Here is a 20,284-nt window from a genome sequence, read left to right as displayed (position 1 = left end):
CTTTGACAGCTTTGACACCAATTGGTTCAGGCCGAGTTCCATTAATATATGTTAAAAGCATATGCAGAAAAGCTCAAAACTCATACAGTGATGAAAGGATGCTGTTTATGTCTCCCTGGCATAAGGTGGGAAGGGCCTGTGATGCGATGCTTGCCGGAAGTTGGAGGCACAAGCAGTGTGAAGACAAAGCAACACCATTTGACTCTCCCATTATTATGGATACAAAAAAACCACAGTGTAGTAAAGACACTAAATATGGCAATTCCATTAACATTTCTGAGAAAAGGGTGAGTGAGATTTGTGGGAATTGTGGGTCAAGATAGTGGTCTCCTCCCTAGCATGCTTCCTGTAAGATCTGAACTGACGTTGTTGCAAGGATGGTGGGAGGGAAGCCAGGACTTAGCCTTGAAGGATTTAGTTTGGAAGGCATTGGAAATGAGATCCCCTCCTCTCTATCCTTCTCAAGTATGGGACTTTCCATCTTGGCACCATCCAGTGCTTTAGCTCTCTAGAATCCACAGATCCTTGTAAAATGTACAGCAGCTCTGCTCTTGTATTTTACTGGGGAGAAAGAGCAGCCCTTGAGGAAAGCGGGAGACGGGTGCTGCTGGTCTCTTGTGCCGCTTCTGACTCCGGGAGCCAGTGCAGATACAGTTACACCCCTGTCCTGGGTGGAAGTCAGGCCAGACAGCATGGGAAGGCACACAACACCTTAACAGCCCTGCTACCTGTAGTACAATTGCCAAACTGGGCTGTGGCATCAGAATACAGGCTACCACTATTGAGATGGCAAACATCCACAGTGCAGATCTATGAGTTGTCCTGTAACATGCTTTTGTTGCTGTGATATTGCCAATCATGCAGGCAACCCTTCCTGCCAACCATTTTCTCTTTTTCATTAATCTGCAGTCATTTCTTTGGTTTTCTTTTGCATTAAATCTGAGGGGTATTCATGGCATTCACAGGTACAGTTTAAATAACTCCCTCATCCTTCCCTTCCCAAAGGGCATTCCATTTTTGAGAACCACCCTAGGAACACATGTGACTTGAGCATGGATAGAGGCATCTCCTGCCAGCAGATCTGTGTGCTTGTTTTTTTCCATGGACTATTGTCTGGAACTTGGCAAGCCTTTGGAATCTTTCCTGGATGAGCAGTTCTGGATTATTGACCAATTTTTTGTGAGCTGAAGTGACAATAAACATGAGTTTAGGACTCTGAGCTCAAACTAAAACTCAGGCTTTCCCAGTGTGAGCCCAGAACTAATAGTTTTAATTTGGCCCTTCGTGGATTATGATCCAACGACAGAATTAGGTTTTGAATCTGAATGGCATCCACTTTCTGTGATACTCGTGTAAATATCTGAGTTTAGTGCTTGCAGTGTGTTTGCAACCTGCTGTTCATTTCTAACTAGTGGTGTTTTCAGCTACAGTGAGAGGAGCTGTGGGCTTTAACGTTGGTATTGCGTTTGGTGCCTTATGATGGTAGCAAAACCTGCAAATGTTGAAGCATTATAAATGCTCAGATATGAGGGTCAGAAATAAATCAATTTCTAAACAATCTTAACACCTGTTAGCATGGACAGAGTTTATGCAGGTTGCACAACTGCAGTCATCGACTGTTCACTTCCAGAAAAACAGATCGGTAATTTTTGTGTCCTCAAACACTTGGTAATTTTGGCGTAAAACAATAGGCCCATATCCAAACTGAGTTCTAGTTTTCAAAGTGCCTAATTGACAACAGGTATTGGTACACCAGGAATTAGAAATATGTAAGGAAAGGCAAGCAGTCACCTGGTCTAGCGCCGAAAGGGTTAATGAGGTATTAAGGAGACAATTAAAAAATGCTACTGGAGATGTGTTTAAATTTTCAGTCCCTTTCCTGTCTGCTAGTCCTTAACATGAGTGCTAAAAGATTCATTAAAAAAAAAATACGTTTTAAAGACCAGTTTAGGAAACTGAAAATACAAAACTAGCTTCAGAAAATTGCAGCTCTGTTTTCTTATACCCTTATGTTTGTGACCAAGGAAAAACTCGATTATTTTAGAGGATTGCTGGAGAAGTAGATGTGAATCTCACTTTATCCCATTTTCATCTTAACAGATTGACTTGGAAACCTTCAGTTTCAAAGGAGGTAAAGGTGTCAGAGTGAGTTCATATGGAACAGATGGGTGTTCTGGAAAAAGCCTCCAGTTTGATAAAGTTCCAGAAAAATTTCCCATGACTAACAGGAGACAAAGCGCCTTTGTTGTGAATGTTCGCTGGTCCCACTTTGGGAATTGGCTTTAGCTGGGACTAAGACTTTGGTTATAGACTGGTGTGACTGTTGAAGATAAAGGCACTGATCATCAAACCTGTGTCAGCTTCTCAGCAGTGAACTGATGTTCTTTTTGGCTGAAGTTTAATGTTCTTTGAATGAGAACACTTGATTTACATTAAGTATTTCTCAACTATTCTTGTGGAGGCATTAAGCTGATTTCTTGCTACGGTTTCTGGAGCCACCAAAGAAACAAGCAAAAAGAAAACAAAACAAACAAACAGACAAGTGAAAAAATCCACAGAAAATACTGATTTAAGTTTGGTGGCTGGTGTTGAATGTGTTTGGCCTTCCCTCTTGCAGCTGCAGAACATACTGGCATTGCAGGTGGGTTGTCCGACAGCTCCCTTTCGAACCATTGCCAATCTTGCTTCCTGGATCAGCCAACAACTGTCTCCTGAATTGTGCTTGCACCTGTTTCCTCTTCTTCTGGAATAAACAGTTTTCTCTGAAAAGAGTACTGACAAAGGCCAGAGTTGCGCACCCAGCCTGGCCCACTGTTATAAAGGAAATCACATTTTCTTGGTGCTTGTAGAATGAAAGTGGCAGCTGTTACCATGGAAATAGTCAGTTTATGAAAGAAGTTTTGAGGAGGCTGAACATCACCACTAATCTAAGAGACTGCAGTCAAGACAAAAGGTTAAAGCTGGAGTTGTGCTAATTAGGAGATAGCTGTGTTTCTGATAATGTGAGGATGGCTACAAAGGAATTTGATTATCTTAAAGGTCTTTTCCAACCTAAATGATGTTATGATGCTATGATTCTATGAATTCTATTTCATAAAATTGCTGTTGTCCTGGCTAATCCCTTGAACCTATTATTTTGAATACTCAGCAAGGATTAGATTCATCCCTAGTATAAATCCACAGATTTGTGTTCAAACAGGTGTACACTTGATGGGTATAAACAGACACTGTATCGTGGAAAGGTTTTTTCTAATATTTCCTTAAAATGTATTTTAAGAGTTATTTTTTTCACATTCCCTTTTTGGAGACATTTTCCTGGGTTTTGTTTTGTATTTTGCATGTACTGATGTCCTCTCTGTCCTCTTCTCTCTGCTCAACACATTTTCTGAGGTGCAGAAATTACTGTGGTTCTCCAGATTTCTCCTTAAATGTGCTAAAAATGTTATCAGCAAATAGAGAAAAGGCTTTGTTATTTCCACTGCACTTCCTCTGTTGATTAACTGTGCCAAGACAAAGTGAATAATACAGTAAAGTCATCATCTGCAAACAGGAATGCTTGGGCCAGATCCTCTCTGCTCACACGAAGTGCCAAATCTTCACTTTCTTCAGGAGAGATATATCTCTCCACAAGTTCTGAAAATACAGCAAGATACTATTTCTGTTAAATTTCTCAGCTTTAGAGCACTGAAAACTGATCTGACAAACTCATCTGAGCAGCTAATAACAATTTTAGAACAATTCCATAGTTTGTCCTGGATTATTTCACAAAAGACTTAATTATTCTTAATTTAAGCTCCTGTTGATTATATTTGTGTGAGCCATAGCTATTCAAATAATCTTGGGCCCTACATTCTTCTGTTTATTTATTTTCACTTACAAGTAGCCTGCATTATCGCAAAAGCCTTTATCTATGTAATTAGCTTTACATGGATTTTGTAATGAAGACTCTATGTGAAAAATGGAATGGCAAATCTTGTTGGATATGTCCTCCAAAATGACAGTAGTAACATCAAAGCAGTGAAAATATCACCACCACACTCTTTATGGAAGAGCCAAAGGACATTCTTGCAGTAGACACAAGCAGTGGACCTGGGCAATTGTGAAGGGTGGTACAGCATGTGATACTTCCAACTGCATCTCAGGCTGCAACTGGAAGGCTGTAATTTTGCTTTAACTTGTCTATCTGGGAGACTATTTGAGTAACTCATAGACTTATTGCTAGGTTACTCATTTTAGGATATATTGTCGGCACTTTTCCCCATTTGAGTTCATCTTTCTGAATGTGTATAGGATTTCCAGTGAGGTACTTGGGACATGGTGTCTCCCAGGGTCTACTGAAAATCTACTGAAAATGTCCTACAGTCTCACTTGTCTTTTTCATCACGTTGCCCATTCAGTCATCCTCTTATTGGCAACTGCAGTCTTCATTTGTTTCTACCTGGTCGTCTCCCAGGTTACATTTGAATTTTCTTTACGTGACCTTGCTGTTTGCCCCATTTCTGTGGCTCCTATCTTCAAGATGTTCTATTTGTATAGTTTCACTTCTCTTTTGTATTGACAGTACAAGAGTGCCCAGGTATTCTCCTACTTGGGCCACAATGATCAAGAACTATGAAAGGACAGAAGAAGCCCCAAGATGGATCCTGAAGACCCTCACTGCTAATGTCAATTGACTTGATGCATCCCATCTTAACGGCACTTAACTGATACTACTTTTCCTTTAGCTATTTTTTAAACCGCCAAAAAAACTGTACTCCTTAGTCCTTAATAATGTATAATATGATGTCAAATTCATTCCTAAAGTCTTGAAAAATGAGGTCTATTACACTTCATCTGTTCAGAGAATCACTTACCTCATCTAAGAAAACTACATGGATAGTTTGTATGGTGATCCTTTGGTAAATTGCTGTTGCATTTTATCCCATTTTTCATTTATCTCTGTGTCTTTGTATATTGTCTCCCTCAAAATGTATTTTAAGGCCTTTGATACTAATGAGGTCAAATGAAATAGCTTGTAATTTCCCAGCTGCCTTCTCCTCTTATTCTTCTTCACTTTTTTTAAGGAAAGAAACTATATTTACTATTTTTTCAGTTTCACTCCCAACTTGCTTATGCTATTAAAAATATTTTTCACTGGACCAGCATTACACATATGAAATTTTTAGAAGTCAAACATAGTGATTAGCCAGAGTTCAAGCTTGATGCATTTAACTTTTTGAATCGAGCTTTTGTGTTAGCTGTGGTAGTTTCTATTTGCATACCCACATTCTCGGTATTCACCCTATCCCCATCTCTACGTCCAACTTAAAAATTCTTATTGAAAACTGTGACAAAATACTTACTCATGGCCTTTCCTTGTGTTGTCTTCAGTCTCTACACCATCCTTTCTCCACAGTGACACAGTGTTTTTCCTTGTCTTTTTCTTATTTATACTACCAAAGAGTCTTTTACTATTTATTTTCATATGCTTTGCAAGATATAACTCAGTTGGGTTCTTGGCAGTTCAAACTTTATCTTTGTACTTCCTGACCTCTCAGATATTTTCAGTTTGTGAACAGTACGTTTGGCATTCTATGTGGACTCTGCTTATTTCCAGTACCTTCTTTTTGACGTGGTTCATTCAGGTTATACCTGGGATCCCTTCTTACAACATGCCGCTAGTTGCTGGCTGCAGCTTTGTAAAAGCAACTTGTTCAATTTACTGTCCTTTTTCTGCACCACAGAACAGACATAACTTGTGAGAGCTTAAATGCCATTTTTATTGTCATTTTACAATGCTTTACTATGCCAGTGCAATTCTTAAGTTTCAATGCCTATCTTGGTTCTTTCTTACATAAGTAATCCTACTCATGTAATAATCAAATCTATGAAGATTATTTGTGTGAGAAAAGGGTTGCAGGCCAGGGTCTACATTCCTTAAAGTACTTTCAGCAGGTGCAGCATTTTCTCACAGTGGTGCCTTTTTTAGCTGAAGTGTAAAAGCTGTTTAAGAGATACACGTGCAGTACCAAAAAAAAGGGCAGAATATTTAGGAAGATGAAACTGCTTGGAAACCGAAGGATTCAGGGATTTGTCCAGGTGCCTTAGTATTTCTGTAATAGCCTTTTGCCACTTGACTCAGTTTTCATTTCTGTCTTTTTAAGTAGATTTTATTTTGTTACCCTTGTGATTTGCAAATGTATAAGTACTGTACTGACTACTCAGGAAGATGATCTTTCACAGAACTAAATTGTTGCATGGAGGAAGTTCCTTGTTAATTACTTACTACTTAGATTTTTGTCACGTCTCAAGATACATCATGGCTGTGTTGCATTAACACTGGAAAAGCGTATTCAGCAGCAGCCTCTGCCCCAAAGAGCTTGCAAGTGGAAGACGTAAGATACATTCAGAGCTGAAGGAAGCAAACATTTTTTTACGGTCACTGTGAAATGTGTGAAATAAGCCAGTGTCACTTATGTATGGCATAACCAGTAGCTGAACCCAGCCTCCTTGACTGCTCAATCCCTCTCTCAGCTGCAGGAAGATTTTTCCTATTTTCATTCACTACAGTCATTAAGAGGAGTGGGAAATTTCAGTAGGATACGGAGAATTAAAAGAGACAAATTTTCATTTATTTTCCTGCTGTTTCACTTACTTTTATAATCTGTCACTACATGATGAAGTAGTTGGTAGAAGGAGAGAGCATCATATATTCTTTACTGGTGCCATTGCATTTTTTAGCCAATGCAGTAGGGAAGTACATATGAGCTATTAATCAGTTACAGAGAAAAGGCAGCAGATGGGTCAAAACCTGATTTGGCTATCTATTTGCAAATTTTGAGCAGTAGGCATGAAATGACCAAACAAGGAAATAAATGCCAATGCACAAAATATTTTTTGGTATATAAAATCTGCCTTTTGATTGAGCCTGTTCATAAGTAACATTACACACAATTCTGAGAAGATATTAAGAAGTCTCAATACATTTAGATTTTCAGATTAGCTGGTGAGCTGCACATATGTGACCTGAATTATGACTCTTCTGTGGTTTCTACTTACAAATCTTTTTTCTGCTACAAATACATTATGAAATAAGTTTAAAATAATGAGTTAATGAAAAAGTATTTTTTTTAAATGTAATGGACACAACTACTTTGAATAATGTCATTTTTTGCTGTGAGAATGAAAAATACACAAACCCAAACTATCCAAATCTCTTTCATGTATAAATACATCCATTTACTTCAGCAGCATCTTGTTGAATCTAAGTTTGACCAATAAAACTTCACTGCAGTGTCACTCCTGTGTGTGCTGGAAAGATTCAGGAGAGATTAGTGAGGAATCTGTATGTGATTCAGTACTTAATGCTGTGTCAGCTTCACAAGAAGGCAGGATCCTGGGTCATAGGAAAGAAAAAGAAACAGAATTTTGAAGAGTGTCATATAATGTATGTACAAAGCTATTACTTCCTTCTCTGGCAGTGAAACTATGTATTGTATTTACCAAAAGAACAGCAACAAATCTCATGGAGGTGTTCACATGATGTTATATATGTTATCTTAAGGAATTTCAGAGAAATTCTGCTCAAGATGATACTCATGCTATGAATACCTACAGAATTGTCAGGTACCAGCACAGTGTTGTAAACAACACCACAAGAGGGTTTCCGCTGGCACCAGTTTTGCAGTTACTCACCCAGCAGATCTTGTGCTCAGTAATTCATCTCAAGAAGAAAAAAAATAATCCACCTAATATTACCACCAGTAATGTTTTCTCCACAGTCTCTGTTCTGAAATATCCAACACAAATCTGTTTCTCTTGTTCTTTTTCTTTTTTTTTTTTTTTAAATTTCAGGGAAGGAGACGCTATTCAAACAATTAGAAACTTTTCTATCAAGAATGTGGAGGGAATAGGTTACATGGGGATAAAAAATCATGGTAAGGGAAAGCTGCCCCTTCCAGTATATGTGCTGGCTTTCTGAGCAAGATTTTCACAAAACAGGATCTTAGCCTTAGGATTTGTACTCCTGCAGGAACTTTTCAGGAAAACAATTCTACTGCATCAAGGATACTCCCTCTGTTAACAGCCTCTTAGAGTGATGGGTGTTGATTTAATATCCAGAGAGACAAAAATAACTGGTTGAATTTTCAGACATGTAAAATGATGTAAAATGTACAGGTCTATTGTTGAAAAAATGTATAATTTAACGCTTATTTGTGAAAAATAGCACATTTTTTGCTTGGCTTATATGTCCATGTTGATTTGTCTTAGCTGTGGAGAAAGAGCTACAATACAAATAATGTGGCATAGGTATTTACTCAGCAGTCTGTCCAAACACACTGACCTGATTAATGTGAAAATTTTTCACTGCAGCAGTTTTCTATGGGTGCATTAGGAGATTTGTGGTGACAGGCATGTTCTTTTTGTGGGTTTATTTTAGCAAAAAACAAAACCACTTCAAAACTCAAATATTGAACCACAAAATCATATAATTTTTAGTTCCAAAAAGGCTCCATAATACCTTCTGAGTATTACAATTGAGATGCTTCTTGCTCATGTTCTACTTATGGGCCTGTTTTCCTGTCTGGACCTAATCTTCCATGACGTACTACTATCTCTGCTTTATGGCTAAAGACATAACCTATTCTCTGATGAATTGAGGGAAACAGAGTCTAATAATGTAGCTACACAAGAGAATGAATGTTTGAGTCACTCAAAGTTTAATATCTGTGAGGGCCAAAAGCTTGTATTTAAAGGTCCCCTGGAAAATTAAATTCTTCTCTGCAAAGGAAAAAACAGAGATATTTTTAATTACCTCTGTACACCTAGTTCTCATTTACTGTTGAATATATACAGTGACTTCGGTAAATTCATTTCACAGGAAATGAGCTTAGAATTTGAACTGTGCAGAAACACAGAGATCCACATGAAAGGCTCAGTCTGAATGTATATACAAATTACTTCATCTGATAGAAGGAACAGAGGGATGATGGTGAGTTAAGAGCATATTGGGCTATTGGTATTCTTCTGCCATACTCTATTTGTACAGAGAACTTCTTTGTTGATGGCTCTATTAATCCTTTCCTTGAGTTCATAGCATTTGAGACAAAATGCATTTTTTACACAAGTGTCGTGAATGTGGCGTGGTCCACACAACTGAAATCCATTGTGAACTGCAGTGTCAGCTTGACATCAATTACTCTCTGTGGCTCTAGGATAGGTATCTTTAAGGATCGAACAACAAGCAGAAGTTTTATTTCAAAGCCTTAAAACCAGCTGCCAGTCTGAAAGCTCTCCGATTTGGATAGAATGGTCTTAGCTTGGATTGCTTAATCAATGCTCTGTTTTCACTTAACTGGCAAAAAATAATATAAGGATAAAACTCCTCTATTAACAAATTGTTTGTCATTTCCAAGCTGGCTGCAGGGGCTTGTGCAGTCGTGTCTACCGAGTCGCTAAATCTTTCTGCCTCCTCCTCTTTGGAGCGTCGTTAGGCTTAGAAGCCTTACCCTCTACAGGGCTGATCACGACATGTTTTAAAACATGTCAAAACTGTTGGACAGCAGCGTGTTAAAAACTTCCACATTGTGGATCATTCTGATTGACTGGGCATAAATTAGTGCCAGTTCTGCTGTTATTATTTTTAACACAAATTGCAAAAATACCTGCACAACATAATTGAGCCTTTAGGCTAAGGTCGTCACAGGTATTTATCTAGTGTATCCGTGCTCTTCCAATTCTTCTTTTTATTCACTCAACACTTTTATATAGTCTGTCTATTAATTAGAAATCTGAGTAACTGTTTCTCAGTGTAACTACAAGGCTCTTGAGAAACTGATTTTCAGAAAGGCCATTTGCCAATATCTTCATTGGCTTCAGTGCAGGTCAACAGTGTCACTGCTTCTAAAGCTTGGGTTTGTACCTGATATGTCACAGCTCTGCAGTTAACCTATAGCTCTTCAGACTAACACTTCAGACCAGAAGGGTTAGTCAGTGGTTCTTGTCCACACAGAGCAAATAGGGAGTGTGCATATATCTATGTCCACCATGACTTCCATCAGGCCACGTTCAGTTCATCCCATTTCTACCCCAGTGTTTCACCTGCTGTAAGATAATGAGTGAGCTGTGACTTGGAAGGGGTGCAGAGCAGACGCACATTTCAGCTGACATGGCCTCTGGCCTGTTGAAAACCTCTCTGCGATAATTCACTGGAGTTTGTCCCTTTGGTGAGTACAAGGGGGGTGGGAGGCTGAGGAGAGGGAAGCAACCATCCTCCTTGCCTCACCTTGTATTTCAGGGGGATTAATCCCTATCAGGAAGAAAGGGGGGAACAGCCCATGCACATAGGAAGAGTTTGTTGCTCTCTGCCTTTGTATGCACCATATGAGTGTGCGAGCTGTGTCCTTCCTATCATGCCCTCCATTACAGCACAAAGACAGACCCTCCTCTTCTCCTATAACTAGGTTTTCAGAGTTTAACAGCAAAGGTACAGGCCCATGTTCTGCCCAAATGTGACTTGAAATTTTGTTAGCACAAGAGAGAATTGGACTCTAGTATCTAAACGCAGATTTTAGGTCTTTTTTGAAGACTGTGCTCTAAGATAAATATTTTTTTTTGTCTGACAAATTCAGCGCAAAAAATTACATCTGTTTCCTGTATTGTATGCTATAAATACAATGTGAGTATATTATATTTATCAGACTTTGAACTTTAAGTGTTTCCTGCAATTTCCAGGAAAACTTCCTTTAAAAAAATTAATAAGCTACTGACCAATATATAGGAATTATTTAACAACTTCTTTTTTTAGTAATGGAAAAAGTCCGAAGAAAAAACTTCATGGCCTACTGGGACAACTTACAAGGAAGAAAAAAATAGGAAGAAAATAATCAGATAAATGACATCATATGATCCATTCTAGTCTAATTGGTGACTTTCAGATTTTGAGCATTTCTTAATTTGATTTGCAGGTAATAATGTGCTGCCAGAATATGTGAATCTTAGAAAATGCCAAGAATGCTCAGCCATTTGTTGTGGTATCACTGCCACAAAAGGAATCTGTATCATCATCATCTTTCTTCAAGTATCTTCTCTCCTGTGGTAAGTTTTTCAGAAACAGTCTTTTTCTGTTTCAGGAGTTTTGAGAAGAGGGAGTGAGGTGAGTTCTGAAAAGTTCAGCTCCGGTCCTTAATTTTTTTGGCAGAACTGGAAGCTGTAGTCAGTAAACCTAGTTGTACTCATGTTGAACACATGTAACATTTGGTAAGGCTGTGGGGTATAGTAAATACCACAGAACTAAATTACAGGTGTCACTAACTGTAGTTTTTATTTCCTTCATCCCCACAAAGTGGACCACATTTACACAGTGCGTAAAATTTCTCTACTTGTCTTATTATCTGAAATCATTTTTTTAAATACTGGCAACTGTATTTGCAACTTATGACTTTCAAAGTGGTGTCAGTCACTCTGAATAATTTAAAAAGAACCTCTCATCCAGTATTAAGAACAAACAAAACAAAAATCCATTGATAATTCTGACAACTAACCTTTGGAACGGAGACCTAATTAGTTCTTATTGAGCTTGGTCCAAAGATCATTGAAGTAATTTGGAGTCTTTCCACTAAAGTTAATTGACTTTAGGGCAAAGTTCTTTCTCAGACACACAGGTTTAGCAACACAGGGTAGCAAACAGTCACCCTGTCACCCACCAGCAATATCACCCACAGACAGAGTGAGTTACGTGTTCTATTTGCCGTTGGTTCTGGTAAAGATGTTGGCTAAGTTTATGATGCCCCTGTGCGCATATAGAGGACACAGAAAAACTTTGTGCCCTGAATACCCGTTTATTTGGCAGTCACCAAAGCCTGCAGGTTTCACTCATTCCAGCTTCACTGCAAAGTTTTCATCAGAAGTGTCAACATTAACAAGATTTTAAACTGCAGACGAATATAGTACATCATTTGATCCTGGCAAAGAACTGTTTGCCTCAGCACTTGTGGGATAATGTAGAGTAAGCAGCAAATCATTGATGAATCTGTAATGCAACACCAGTCCCAGGAGTGCTCAGGCAAAATTGCTGCAAAGAAGGAAAGACGCCAAAAGTGATTAAATGTGGCGATAGATTCAGACCTTGGGAGACCTCTAGGGAGACTCTTCCTAACAAAAAAAGAAAAAAAAAAAAAAGAAAACAAACAAAAACCACCTGAAAAATATAAAGGAAAAAAGAAAAAGAGATACAGAATGATGTACTTAACCCTTTCATTCTGGCTTAATAACAAGCATAAGGAACCCACAGATGCTGAATGTTCACTGAACCTTAATTGGCCTGGAATCATCCTCTAGATTTATGCTTGTGGTAATGTTGACTTCTTCCATGAGTTTCCAATGAAATTTTTGCACATTCTAACAGGTCATTAATTTTCACCTCTGTTAAATACCTTATTGGCTTTTGCTGTCCATAGAGATAATTAATATAATAGGATAAAATAGCATTAACTGAGCAAGGTATTTAATCTTTCTTTGTTCATTTAAAAAATGTAACACATTCCCTAACAATATCCAACAATACTTAAACGTTGATCAGAGAATTTCAGTGGAGGTGCATTGTCAAAATGAGGCAACACGTCTGTCAGCACAGACAGTTGGTTGTTACACTAGCATTTCAGTGGACATTTACTTGCTCCCCATCTCTGTTTTGTCTTGTATCTGGCTGCCATAATATAGATCAAATATAGATTCAGTGGGGTCAATGTGGGTTCTTCTATAGTAGTGACTGGGACCCTCACTTAAGATCTTGGCACTTGGGAGATCCCTGCCCTGTTATGTATTTGCTCTGGGAACATAGGTGAGTTGCTCCTGGGCCAGTCATAATAGGCCTGACTTCTTTCTTATGCCCTGGCTGCTTGGATAGTTTACTTTGTGACACGGCTTTGTTTCCTGCTGTATTTATGTACCTACGAAGTAGGGTTCCAATTCCATTTGGTGCCCCATAACATAACAGACTTAATTTAGTCAGTTTCAAGTAATGACATCAAGCTTAAGAAACCTCCCTATCACATTAATCATCTTCTGAGTATTCCAGTCCTTTTGCAAATTTATTTTGGAGGCTAAGCAAGGTTATACTGCAGTATTAAGTACAGTTATCTGTTTGGATGAAAGTAGTTGCAAATCTCTGCTTAATAGTCATATGAAGTTGAGATTAGATAGTACATTCCACCTACTGATACCAAAAATACCAAGTTAATGTACCAAAAATAAACATTCATTTGAAGAAAACAAAGAAGCTTTTAAGTCATCATTCTGAATATTTCAATGGCATTTTGCAGTCATTTGCATTGCATGGTTCGTGCTTGAAATGTTGTTTCCTACCTTCTCTTAAATATACTTTTACTTTGTACTGGCTGTTGGTTTCGGAGGTAGATGGAGGTGGTTGTTAGTCTTTTATCATTTGCAGCAGTGGGGATATCACTTCAGACTATATTGCCCTGATACGATGTAAGGATCTATAGTTTCATGTTTATAGCCAGCTCAGTGGACATCTAAAAGAATTTTAGTCTCCAAGGTATCATCAGAAAAGTGGTGGGCAGTATAGATGGGCAAAGAAGCCCACATGTGGGCAATGAGGCCTTGCCTGTTCCATGGCCTCACAAGGCTTTTCAAACCTGTAATAAAACACTTGCTCAAGGGATTAGGCAGGAGGGAAGATGAGAATCTACTTTTTTTTTTTTTTAACTCACAATACAAGAAATGTTCTGTCCCAGGCATAGCCAAGATGGAAGGCAATGTCTTACTGACAGAGAAACATATATTTAGCACCATTATTTGTTGGGAGTGTTTGTACTTGTTTCCTGAGAAATACATGGAGGCTCTTGATAATGCTGGGTGATAGCAATCTGCCCTGTGGGCAGATGTGCACATAATAGATGGTGCCTGAGGCATATTTTCCCACATTTCATAGTGTATTCTCCTTTTGTTTATGTTGCCATATGATTTAGTTTTATTCTATTAGCAGTTGAGAACAATATCTCCTTAATGTCTTATTTCTAAGTATGCAGATTTTAATAATGCAATAATGGTGAGGACTTATTCTAAGTGTATGGTAAAAAATGGTGTGTCACTATTATCCTGTGGTTGAAGATACATGTAAAATTTGTGGACTGGTCGTATGGATTTTGAAATAATCTGTTTTTATTGTTGTTCCAGATGATATACATTCATGGAAAATAGTTTCAGAATCTAGCTGGACAATGTTTTTGCTTATTTAAGAGTCTGTGTACTATGTTTGAGAGTCTTGCTCTATGCTCTCAGCTGAGATTGAGATGAGGTCGTTTTCCTTGAACTTTTGTTGTTAAGGTTCCAGATCAATACAGGACTTATGTTTGCATGTGTTCAATTACACAAGTAGTCCTTCTGAAATCAGTGAATAAAGTTCTGACTTCACTGATGTCAATGCCAAAACTCCCACTCACTTCAGTGAGACCGGAACTAACCACATTTTTCAACAGAATAGTTTTGAGACAGGGGAAGGGATGGTTGTTTTGTTTTTTACCAATGAATGAAAGGTAGTCAATATTTTAAGGTTTTATATTAGATACAGTGCAGATATCCTTGGAGAACTGTCAGAAATAACTATTTCAGTTTTGTAAAAATCTTCTGGTTTAGTAATGCCGGTTCTTTATTTCATCCTGATTTTTACATTATCTATTCATGTTGACCATATTACTATGATGACATGAAATGTAATCTAAACTGGTTTAAGTAGCAATTAGATACAATTGATGTAAAGCTTCTTACTACATCAAACTAAAACCATTCAATCATGTAAAAAGAAATTGTTTAGTCATTAACAAAATGCTTTTGGTTTAGATTCTTGAATCTCTTTTCTTCAAGACATTTGTTTAATGGGAAATTCTGAAGTGGTGGCATTCTTTCTGATTTAGAGCATGATCAGATTTTGAAGGGTCAAGATTTCCTGCAGAACAGAAATTTCAGTTTTGACCATCTCTCAATGCAGTGATTACTTAATTCAGTGTGGCTGTTTACCAGCTCAATGAAAAGCTGGGTGCTAAAGTGCTGTGCAAATTGGGAGCTTAGCAGGCTAACGTTATTCCTGATCAAAATTACACGAACGTATGATCATACTGCTGGTCAAATGCATTGTCTGTGGTAACTTGAAATTTTTGGAAGATAATGACTATTCTTATGGTTGCTTTTGATCAGACACTCCTCCTCATTTCTGGTTGACAAGATTTTTTAAATAGAACCCAAGCTTTTGTAGAAAATAGCGTGTTTCTTTTACTTTCCTACTGCACTTGGAAAACAACTTCATGACCTATAGTCATAAATAAGTCATAATCACAAATAAGTTGTAGTTTTACTATTAGAAGCTTTTGCAATAGATTGATGTGCAATAAAGCCTCTTTTATTGACCCTTTTATTCACTCTTACTTCTTTCTTACTTTCTTGGTAATCTTAGTTTCTTGGCAGAGTACAATATGCTAACAACAAATCTTTATGCACTTACCTGGTAGCTTTATCTACAGAACCAGAGTGTTTGTTTTTATTTTACTGTAATGGTGATTGACTGTGTCTTTACACTATTTTATACGAATACGGTGCTCTCAGTTTAAGTGGAATACATCCCAATTTACACGTGTGGCTGCGAAAAAAAAAAAAAAGGAGTTTGGGACACCTCATTGCATATTGAAAGTGCCGAACTCTTGGATAATACAAATGCCTGGCTGGTGGTAATTTCCTTGAACTATTTCTGCTTGTTTCCTAAAATACCTGAGCTATCAGTTTTGTTCACAAGAGTCAGGAGAGTCCTTTGTTTAAACATGGCTGACTATGGTGTAATAACTATCCCCAGCTGCTTGTTGGGAACCTTTCACATACAGGCTGAGTGACAAGTAGCAACATAAACCGTCCTCCGCTGTTGTAACAGACTTGGAAAATCTGCTAAGCCCAGGAGGACAAGGGCAGTCAAGGAGAGGCAGGATGTAAAAACTAATATTAACACATCATAAGTGGAAGCAAACATAACGAGAGTTTTGCATTTAAATGAAATTTTATATACTCACAGGAAACATCATCTAGTGGTTAAAGTATAGAATTGGGAGCTGAGCAATGCTGCTTCTATTCTTGGCCATACTGCTGCAGGTTTTGTTCCAAATAGAGAAGAGCAGAGGTCAAATATATACCCGTATAAAAGAGCTTTCCATTTTTAATAATAGCATGAGATAAGGCCATATCCCAGAGCATTAAAGAGAATCAGAACTTTGATTGTAGATAAGATTTTTATGAAAACCATCTCAGAATGTCAAAAAAAGGGACAGATTAGAGTTAAATGAAAATGGGTATAGGAGGAAAGTCATATTCAGTCTGAAATTATGTGAAGAGAGGTATGTAAGTATAGTTTGAGGTCAGCAAATGTAGAAAGCACCAAGGGTAGTAATGGCGCAATAATTAGTTAAGGGTTCATAAAATGTGTCCATCTCATATACCCATGAAATTTCCATAGCTACCTAGCACAGGATATTAAAAGCCTCCTTTTGTATGAGTGTAAAGTTTCTTACATAGAGACATTTGTGTAGGATTCATGGTCTCAACAGGGTATGTGCCTGCAGTTGCATGTGAATGGATTCAGACAAGTTCATGCCAAATTGTGCTTAGCAGCACAGGTAATGTACACAGGAAAAATCACCATATGAAAAAAAAAAAACAGAACTGAGACAACTTGGAAAGTTGACCCCAGGTACACAGAGCTTTGTCCTCATTTTCTATCTCCTAGCACACCTCCATGCCATCACCAGGTTCTTCATGTATCTGTAGTTCCCAGGATCTTATTGAGCAGTTTAGCTTTTAATTTACAAAGCTCAAATTAATGTACCCTAGATTTCCCTTCTGTTTACAGCCTGCTGCTCTGTGTTCTAGGTTTGGAAGCTGGTGATGCTTGGTCATTCTGAAAGTATATACATTTCCAAGATAAGAAAATATATAGATCTTTGCAATCACATATATGCAGAACCACTTGTCTTTGAATATCAGGTGTAGCCTAAGTGTCTAATGTTAGGATGTTCGCAGTGTACCTTAAGGTTTGATCCTTTACATGCCTTGACATTACTGAGCAGTTCAGCATCTGTCTTGCACCTCAGACCTGTCAGGTTTTCAAACTTAGAAATGCATGGCTCACCCACAGGATCCAATGTTATGGATATTCTTTGAGCATGGCGTTGACACCCTCAGTCTGATCTAGTGGTATTCATCCATTAGCTGGGAGATCCCACTTCAAATCCCACCTCTGCCTGAGTAGATATGAATTTGCATTTGGCTATAGAGTAAACTTTGAGAAAGGGTGATGTGACATGGAGCCAAAGTTGTCCCTCCCTCAGTTGAAGCTCTTCCAATTTCTAGGAAGTGATTAAATGTTCATTGGATTGGGGCAGGGCAAAATGAATACATTCAGACATTTGAAGGATTTGAAGCTGGGATTCTAGACCCCAATTGAGAGCTCCAAGGAGGTTGGAGGGGATCTACTCTGTATTTTGTGAGAAAGGGATGGTTATAGTGTCCATTGTCAGGAAAGGGTTCATAACTATGAACTGCAGAAGAGAAACGCCAGCTACGGCTCAGGATGGCAGTTATTTTGGGGAGAAGGGAGAGAAGAGAGGGGCACCTCCATCCACCAGTGCCACTTGGCCAGCCTCAGTAGATTGGCCTTCCATATGTCCCATGCTGAGGCATGTAAGAGTCTCCATGCTCTATCTAATAGCACATCAGTATCTAAGTCAGGATATGGATTGTAAAATGTCAAAACATCAAGGAATATTTTTCTGATTATATAGTCCATCATACGTTATACATCAATAATCCCAGCGATATCTGTAAATCTTGTTGTAAAGCTCTTTAAAATCTCCAAATGAAAAATGAAATGGCAGTAGGTTTTTGTTCTGGTTTTGGCTGAGATAGAGTTAATTTTCTTCACAGTAGCTAGTATGAGGCTATATTTTGGATTTAGTATGAGAATAATGTTGATAACACATTGGTGTTTTATTTGTTGCTAAGCTGTCAAGGCCTTTGCAGCTTCTCATACTGGCCTGCCAACGGGAAGGTGAGGAGTGCACAAAAGACTGGGAGAGGACACAGCCAGGGCAGCTGATCCCAACTGACTGAAGGGATATTCCACACAACATGACATCATGCTCAGTATAAAATCTGAGGGAAGAGGAAGGGAGGAGGGGCACGTTCAGAGTGATGGTCTTGTCTTCCCAAGTAACTGTTACAAGTGGTGGAGCCTGGCTGTCCTGGAGATGGCTGAACACCTCCCTGCCCATGGGAAGCAATGAGTGAATTCCTTGCATTGCTTTGCTTGTGTGCACGGCTTTTGCTTTACTTATTAAACTGTCTTTATCTCAACACACAAGTCTTCTCACTTTCACCCTTCCGATTCTCTCCCTCATCTCACAAGGGGGAGGCGTGAGTGAGTGGCCGTGTGGGGCTTAGTTGCCCCCTGCAGTTAAACCATGGCATTTTTCTATACGGCATGAATTAAAAATCTGAGAGGCAAGGTTTTAGGGGAGAGATTATATTTTATTAGATCATCTGCTATACTTGGAAGAAGCATGCCAGCTTTCAGGCATGAATCTCTTCATTGTAATCTTGATCTCTGCACAATACCATAAGGTATTGCAAAGTCAACCTCCTAGTTTATCTTTGCATCTCTTTCTGATTTTATTGCAGAAAGTTGTTGTTTGTTTGTTTGTTTGTTTGTGGGTTTTTTGTTGCTGATTTTGTGATTATTCTAGTTAGTCATCTTGCCTGAAGTGTGATTTTCAGAACCCGGACTGCATTACCTTTTACAACTCCAGGGACTTCTTTGCAGCAGCAGAATACCCATCTGCCATGTTCCATCTGGTTTCCACTTCTGCTTCAGCCACCTGAATGCAGAGAGCCAGAGAACTAGGCCCATCATTTTCCATTTTATCATGCGCGCGTGGTATATTTAACGTTTAAATATTTAATAGTTAATAAATATTGTTTTAAAAATGGAGGTCCAAAAAGAGAAGCTGGTGCTTCATTTGTTGAAATTAAGTTATCCCAATGCACTTGGGTTCATAGTTAAAATAAAATTTGTTCACTGAGGACTGAAGAGAGAAGTTGGGGACAGAGGAGAAAAATAATGACCCTTTTTTCTGTATTTCCAAAATGACTGCCAGCTGTCTGTGGAAAGTCAATCTGCAGTGTCAGTCTTTGTGTCCATTCACCTGCCCTTTGACTTCAAAGATGCTAGTCTGGCATCCACTAGTGTTTTGCAAATGCTTTGCAGAAGTGACTGAACCTGTTTGTTTTGTTTTCTCTACAAAATTTTCATTAACTTAACAAAATCTTCAGAACTTATACATAGATATACATTCATGAGAAAGCAGAAGTAGGTTTTTAATGAAGTTTAGCTGTCACATTTGCCCCCAGTAAACTGAACACTCTGTTGCACTCTATTTAAAGATGTCCCTGAGTTCAGTTTTGCATCTGTCCAAATTTAAGGACTTCTGAGAGAAGCTTTCGTCTTGAACTGAGTCCTCAGGCTGGGGTTCAGCTACTGAAGTAATAAAGTATGTGTGTATTTTTTCCTTGTAAACAGTTTTCCTAAAATTTTTGTTGATATTTTTTTAATTTTCAGCTTCAAAAGACAAGCAAGTCTTCTCCCAGCCCCCAAGGGTTCATGAATATACTGGTTATATCTATATGAGGCTAAACTGTGACAAACTAACATTTGTATCTTACACTATGAGTTCAGTTAATTATTTATGGAGCAAAGCATTATTCATTGATATGAATAAGAGGAATGACACCCTGGCCTTTTGTTTTCCCCTTTTCTTTCTGGTCCTTCTAATAAACATACAAAATATAAGGAGGACTTCAGAAAACTTCACTTTATGGGAGGAGTCAAAATTAAGAATTGTGGTGATGCAACTTGAAAATTGCCAGTGAGAATAACATGGCATAAAAAGTCAATTACTTGCAAGACACTGGGAGCTTGCAAAAAAAGTATCATAATGATATCACATAATGGCTCCATTATAAGACTATAGATGCTTTGCAGAGCAACATTAATGAGCTCCTCTAAAACTTTGGGGAAGGTTAAACTAGTCTAAACTCACTTGCTGCTTTCGTCCAATTTAGGCATACATTTATGTCTCTACAGTTGCTTGATGCTGAGTAGTGGAAGGAAACCTGCTATAATCCACTAAATATGCTGTTGTGTTGTGTTAAGAAAACTATCAGAATTACTAAAACTTTAAATATATCACAA

Source organism: Patagioenas fasciata, chromosome 2 (assembly GCF_037038585.1).
Source record: "Patagioenas fasciata isolate bPatFas1 chromosome 2, bPatFas1.hap1, whole genome shotgun sequence".
Classification (NCBI taxonomy): domain Eukaryota; kingdom Metazoa; phylum Chordata; class Aves; order Columbiformes; family Columbidae; genus Patagioenas; species Patagioenas fasciata.
This window is presented reverse-complemented; position numbering follows the sequence as displayed.